This window comes from Halichoeres trimaculatus, unplaced genomic scaffold, assembly GCF_033239565.1.
Source record: "Halichoeres trimaculatus isolate MK-OKI-2021-1 unplaced genomic scaffold, fHalTri1.1 fHalTri1_scaffold_16, whole genome shotgun sequence".
NCBI lineage: Eukaryota > Metazoa > Chordata > Actinopteri > Labriformes > Labridae > Halichoeres > Halichoeres trimaculatus.
In genome coordinates, this window is record NW_027437194.1 from 31,311,991 (window position 1) to 31,319,308 (window position 7,318).

Here is a 7,318-nt window from a genome sequence, read left to right on the forward strand (position 1 = left end):
ACACCATATTTCACATATTAGAAAATGAACATTCATATTTAGAGTCTCTCAGGTATATGGGAAAAAATGACAATATTATAAGGAAACATTAATGCATAGTTACATTTTATTTATAAATTGAACAAAATTACAAAAATAAAAAACATCATTTTGGCATGTGCAAAAGTTGGGGCACCCTACAGCATCAGTGCCTTCAGTACTTCGTAAGACCCCCTCTGGCAGCTTGCAAACGCTTTTTATAGCCAACTACAAGTCTCTGGATTCTACTACTTGGGATTTTTGCCCATTCTTCCTTGCAAAAGGCCTCCAGTTCTGCAATATTCTTGGGTCGCCTTGCATGCACAGCTCTTTTAAGATCCACCCACAGATTTTCAATGATTTCCAAAACCTTCAGTTTGCGATTCTTGAGGTAGTCCATGGTGGATTTTGAGGTATGTTTATGATCATTATCCTGTTGTAGAAGCCATCTTCTTTTCAGCTTCAGCTCTTTTACAGAAACTGTGATATTTGCCTCCAAAATTTGCTGGTATTTAATGGAATCCTTTCTTCCCTCCACTCGAGCAATGCTTCCTGTCCCACTGGCTGCAACACAACCCCAAAGCATGATGGATCCACCCCCAAATTTAACAGTTGGCAAGGTGTTCTTTTCATGAAATGCTTCTCCTTTTTTTTCTCCAAACATACCTTTGCTTGTTGTGGCCAAAGAGTTCTATTTTAACTTCATCAGCCCACAGCACTTGTTTCCAAAAGTCTTCAGGCTTCTGTAGATGTTCTATTGCATATTTTTGACATTGTATTTTATGATGAGGACTCAGGTAAAGTTTTCTCCTGCAGACTCTTCCATTAAAGTCTTGTTTTTGCAAGTATCACCGCACAGTGGAAGGATGCACGACCACTCCTGAGTCTGTTAAATCTTCCTGCAGGTCTTTTGAAGTCAAATGTTGGTTTTGATTTACCTTTCTGACCAGGCTATGAGCAGTACTCTCCGAGAGTTTCCTTGGTCTTCCAGATCTCATCTTGACCTCCACAGTTCCCCTTACCTGCCATCTCTTTATTATACTTCACACTGTTGAAACTGAAAGCTGAAAACGCTTTGCTATCTTCTTGTAGCCCTCCCCAGCATTGTGGGCATCAATAACTTTCAATTTTTCTGTATTACACAGTTTGTTAGAGGAACCCATTGTTGCTGTGTGTTTGCACAAGGTTTGTGGAGTCGCCGTATTTAAAAAAAAAAACCTGAAATTGGCACCAACTGGTGCTAATTATGACAATTGTTGACACATGCTTCTGGATCATGAGCTGGTGAAGGTCTGAGCTTGTAAGAAGAAACTGACACTTTAAACTCTCAGGGTGTCCCAACTTTTGCACATGCAAAAATGATGTTTTTTATGTTTGTAATTTTGTTCAATCTATAAAATAAAGTGCAACTATGCATTCATGTTTCCTTATAATATTGTCATTTTTTCCAATATACCGGAAAGACTATAAATATAGTCAATGAAGTCCGAGACAAGCTCCAAATGATTTGCACAGTAATGAACAACATGTGTGATGCCATGTCTGACATTGCCAGCTCTATTAAAGCTCTTGTTAAAAAATGAAACTCACTTGCCGTCTTATTGCAAATGCCGCATGACACCTTCACAAAGCCTTGCTCCTTGTTGAAACTCCTCATGTCGGGGAGGTGGTTGTGGTTCAGGGTCCTCATGGTGTGGGGGAGGGAGGCCAGGTGGGAGGGGAATGCCATTTCTGAGTGCCACATTGTGCAGAACTCCACAAGCCCTAATAATTTTACTAACTTTCGTAGGGTGATAGAGCAGTCTGCCCTTCGAAGCATCCAAACACCTCCACCGACTTTTGAGGAGGCCGACGGCTCGCTCCACACAGGAGCGTGCACGAGAGTGGGCCACATTGAAGCGCGCCTCCTCTGTGCTCTGCAAGTCGGCGGAAGAGGTGAGGAGCCAGCGCCTTAGGGCGTAGCTACTATCACCTGAAGAATAAAAAGTATTAAAAAAAAAGAATAATCAAACATCAGGCTTTAATAGTCAGAATTTCTGCAGTGGTGTTTGTTCTTACTTCAACATTCACTGGTTAGATCAAAATAATAAGACTAAATTGAAACAAATTATGTCAAAGTTTAACTTAAAACAGATGATTAAGGGACCCACAAGGATCACTAGAAACACAAGTACTTTGATTGATTTGATATTAAGCAATAAACCAGAGCGGATAACCAAAACATACAACTTAGTTACTGGATTGTCTGATCATAATATGATTCTCTCTGTGAGGAAGCTAACAAAAAGCTGTCTTCAGTATTTTGGAAATGATAATACTGACTCAGTGAAACTGGTCATGCCCAAGTCTAAAACTGCACTATTTGAAAAAGACCTTAGGAGTATTAGCTGGGATAAGATACTGGATTCAGACAATGTGGACTTGTGCTGTGGGTCCTTGACAAAAGATCTCACCGCACTTTTAGAAAAATACTCAAAAAATCTTAAATGTAAACATAAGAAGAACACCCCACCATGGCTGAACAGTGAAATATATAAATTAATGAAAAGACGAGATTTAGCATTAAAAACATCACTATCCTCTAAACTTAACACAGACCATCTTCTGTACAAAAGTTTGAGGAACAAGGTTGTCTTGGAATTACGCAAATCAAAATCATCATATTACACTCGAATGATAGAAAACGCCAATGGTCACAGTGCTTTTATTTGGAAGCATTTAAACAGTTTAATCAACAAACCACATGGTCACAAAGAAATCAAAGAGATGAGATCAAATGATAAAGTCCTCACTGATAAGACTGCTATGGCTAATGAATTTCATATGTATTTTGTTCAATCAGTTGAAGAGTTAACACATAACTTTGATGGTTTAACAACAAACCATGTGGAAGCTACAGAACAAGGCAACCAGTTAAACATCACAGAGGTAAATGAAGCAAAAGTTTCAGAAATAATCAAAAAGTTGTCAAACTCTAAGGCAAAAGACATTTATAATTTGGATGCACAATTCATGAAAAAGTACAGCTCCATATTGGTTGCTCCCCTAACTCACATTATTAATTTGTCAATTAGAGAAAATACATTTCCAATTAACTGGAAAAAAGCTGTCATTACACCAATCTTAAAAATGGGTGACTATGATTTGGTCAACAATTACCGCCCTATCTCTATTCTCCCTGTATTGTCTAAGGTACTTGAGAAAGTTGTGACAGAGCAGGTTGTAGAGTTTGTAGAGACCAATCAACTTCTTCACCCTAAACAGTTTGGTTTTAGACCAAAGTATTCAACAGAAACTGCAAATACTTTTTTTTGTTAAAAACATAAAACAGTCTCTTGACTGTGGTAATGTTGTGGGGGCAGTGTTTCTAGACCTAAAAAAGGCATTTGACACTGTCAACCACAACATTCTACTTTCCAAGCTTTCATCTTTTAACTTCTCTAAAAACTCAGTTAATTGGTTCGAGTCTTACCTTCTAAATAGAGAACAGTGTGTATAAGTTGACGGACAAACATCATCCTTTTTAAAAACACAATGGGAATCCCCCAAGGGTCAATTCTTGGCCCTCTGCTTTTTAGTCTTTTTATAAATGATATGCCCAAAACGTGCCCAAACATTGGCATCCAGCTTTATGCTGATGATGCAGTCATTTATGCTCCTGCTAAGTCCCCTAGCAAGGCAGCAGAAATCTTGACTGACCATATGTATGGAGTCCAGCAGTGGCTGGAGCGCAATCATCTCGTTTTAAACCTACACAAGACAGTGTCGATGTGCTTCTCCAAGAGGAAATGGTGCCAACTTGAAAGATTTTGTGTGAAGATAAAGGCTCAAGAAATACAAGAAGTCAGTGATTTCAAATTCTTGAGAGTCATTTTAGATCCACACCTCAGGTTTGATAAACACGTGAAGAAAATAGCTAAATCAGTAAAAAGCAATTTAAACTGTTTCAAATTAATAAGGCAGTACATACCAATTCAGGCAGCTCAGATATTCATGCACTCTATGATCTTTTCTCACTTCTCATACTGCATGACAGTTTGGGCTCAGGGTTCACCCTCAACAATCAAAAGTCTGTCATCCTTATATAATAAAACCCTTAAAGTAATGGACAAAAAACCTAACCGATGGCACCACTGCCACATTTTGAGAAAATACAATCTATTGAGCTTTGAAAGCTTCATGCAGTTTTCATTCTTTAAATTAGTTTTCAAATGTATCAATGATCTTGCCCCTGAACCCTTATCCAAATTTATCCAAAGGCAGAACAGCAGCAGAGTTACAAGAAGCAAGGTGAATGGAAACTGTAGCATACAAAAATGTAAGTCAACATTTGGACAATCTGCTTTTTCTTTTAAAGGCTCGAAACTCTGGAATTCATTACCAACCGAAATCAAATTAATCATAGACTTAAAACTCTTCTCTACAAAGGTCAAGTGTTGGCTAAAAGCAAATCAGAACTGTGATCATTCTTAGTTTGCCAAAAACATTTTTTTGTATTTATTCATTTTGAACTGGGTTGTATAATTACTTGTTCTGCTGTGAACATGTATTTTATTGTTGTTTTGTAAACTTTTTAAAATTATTTTATGCTGTTAAATATTGTACATTTTATGACTTTTAAAGGCCCAACTAGGGACAAGAGTTGGAAATTAGCATTTGCTATAAACTCTCTGTGCAGCACATCAGATTCATACTTAGTGATGGAACTATGTTAAACTGCATCGTCCCTATTAAATAAATAAATTCAATTCAATTCAATTACTGAGGAGCCAGCTATCACCTGCAGAATACTTTTGATCCACCTGCACTCCTGGTTTGTCATCGCCAAATAGCATAACCTTTGGTGATATACTGTATACTAGCCCCGGTGTCTCCACCTCATCCTCCTTACAACAATGTACTCCATCTTTTTAGATCACGTTAAAAATAAAGACTAAAACAGAGAAATATGGGAAATCACGGGTAAATCCTGAGTGATATACATTTATTTTGTCTCTTTTTTCTTCATCTTTTCTCTCCCTCTTTTCTTTGAATTAAATGAAATGAGAAGCCAGATATATACTCAGTATCAGATGTTAAGTCTGTTTATTGTTTAATTGTAAGATGTGCAGCAAGCTGCCGTCAGGTTAACTTTCCATGATGACAAACGGCTTTAATCTGACATCAGATGTGATGGGACAGTTAATATAGATACAAATGTCTATGCTGGTTCAGACGGTTACATTGAATAGTGATTGCTGTGATTGTTTATTGCATCAAAATGTGCCTGACACTCTGGAAACCTGCCTCTGAGGCTTTGTTGACATGTGCGCACATGTGCGCCTGTCACCAAATTACAGCTGCGGAGGGTGCGCTCCGCTTTGCGCCAAGAATAGACCAGGTTGGAGCTGGTGAGCTTTCAGCGCACTTTTTTGGCACGAAATTGTCACTGTGCCAACATGAATATGCCGACACCTCCCCCTGGTGCGCCGTCAACTCCTCCGGCGCGCAGTCACACCCATCTCTGTGCAGATGGTCTACCAAATTGTCAAATTGGCAGCGCACAGCGGCGTGCCGCACGAAATTAGCACTGCGCAGGCTGCGCCAGGCTTGCGCCCCCTGCACTGCACCACGAAATTAGAGCCCAAATGCTTACAGAGTATATCACGGTTTTCCACTTTTGCAACAGCACAGGAATACTTTAAATTTGTCTGCCCACAACCTGGTGCTCAATTCTTGACAAGCCACTGGAAATAGTGAGCATACACTGCTAGAGGACACTTAAGGGAAATGGGGAAAGGGAGGAAGCCTGGAATGGAATCACCGGCTCTGTGAAAGATGTCCGAGTATCTATGAGGGTATAAAAGGTCAACAGAAGAAACAGAGTGAAGGGTTACAGGAAGTAAATAAAGTAAGGCTAAGAAGGAGGATTATCACAAGAGATATTAACCAGCAGCAATGTATGCAAAGCTCACATAAAAATATCCTCCCTCTCTAGTTCTCTCTCTGTGGCTCTCTCACTGTATTGATGATGACGGCATGCAGACAAGGGATGCAAGGGGATAAATGAATAGAAGAGGGTAAAAAAAGGAGGACGTAATGACATCGGTGTAGAGTGTGTAACCAGCCAATCCCCTTACAGCCTCATGTCTGCTTTCTCTGCCCTCCCACACCTCTCCCTTGTTGCTATGGCAGGAGCATCATCCCATATGTGTGAGGCATTGTTTAGAGGTGAAGCTGTGTCTGTCAAGCTGTGTCTGTGTCTGTATGTCAATTTTTAATCAGCCTCTTTTGTCTTACCCCAGCATCGATCCCTCACTTTCACCCCTCTTTCTCTATCCACCACTTGGCCCTCCTCTTCTTCTTTATTTTGATAGCCAATGTGTTTCTTATTTTGTCTCAGTTTCTTTCACGCAAAACGTAGGTCTAACATCATTTTTTCCTGTAGTGCTGCTGTCAATCATTTGCTCTCATGATACATTGTATTTTTCAATTACAAGGTCAATGTAACTATATTACACAAAAATCTATCTAGACACATGCAGCACAACTTGAATTATGACCTTATTGGGTAGTCACACAATTCCCAATGCATACACAAAGCTGTATGCAGGCTATACCAAAATAAAATCCACAGATAAAAAAACTTTTTTTATTTTTATTTTTTTACATTTAAAAATGTTGTTTTTGAGAATTGTACCAGAGATAAGGGGAAATCCTGTCCATGATAAAGATTTTTCATGTGTCAAAAAAATACAACCTTCAATGTTTCCTTGTCATCAATCTTAAACTGAGTATTGTGAATCCTGCATTGTTCATTTTTTTATTTGACCTTTATTGCAACTAAAATTTCAGGAAATGTTTTCCTTTTTAAAGTCAGTTTGGAACACTCTTATTCCATACCTGCCTGAATATCATGAAAATAAAAACATATCCTGCATCTCAAATATGATAAACAAATAATACATTCTTGTCAGAAAAAGCATCCAATTCAAATTGGGCCTTCATATTATTGAGCTCTCCATTTGTGTGGGTTCTTTAAAATTTCTTTTTGGAACCTCGTGGTCAAACTGGTGTTACCATGTTTGACGGGAATTCCCAGTGAAATTTATTAGGTAGACACACAATCTCATGGGGATTTACTTCTGCTTACAAGGACTATTAGCAGTGCTGATAGATCATACTTTAATGAGTTCAATCATGAGAGCATTTATAAAAACAATTCAGGCACACACAGACACACACAGACACACAGACAGACAGACACACACACACACACACACACACACACACACACACACACACACACACACACACACAC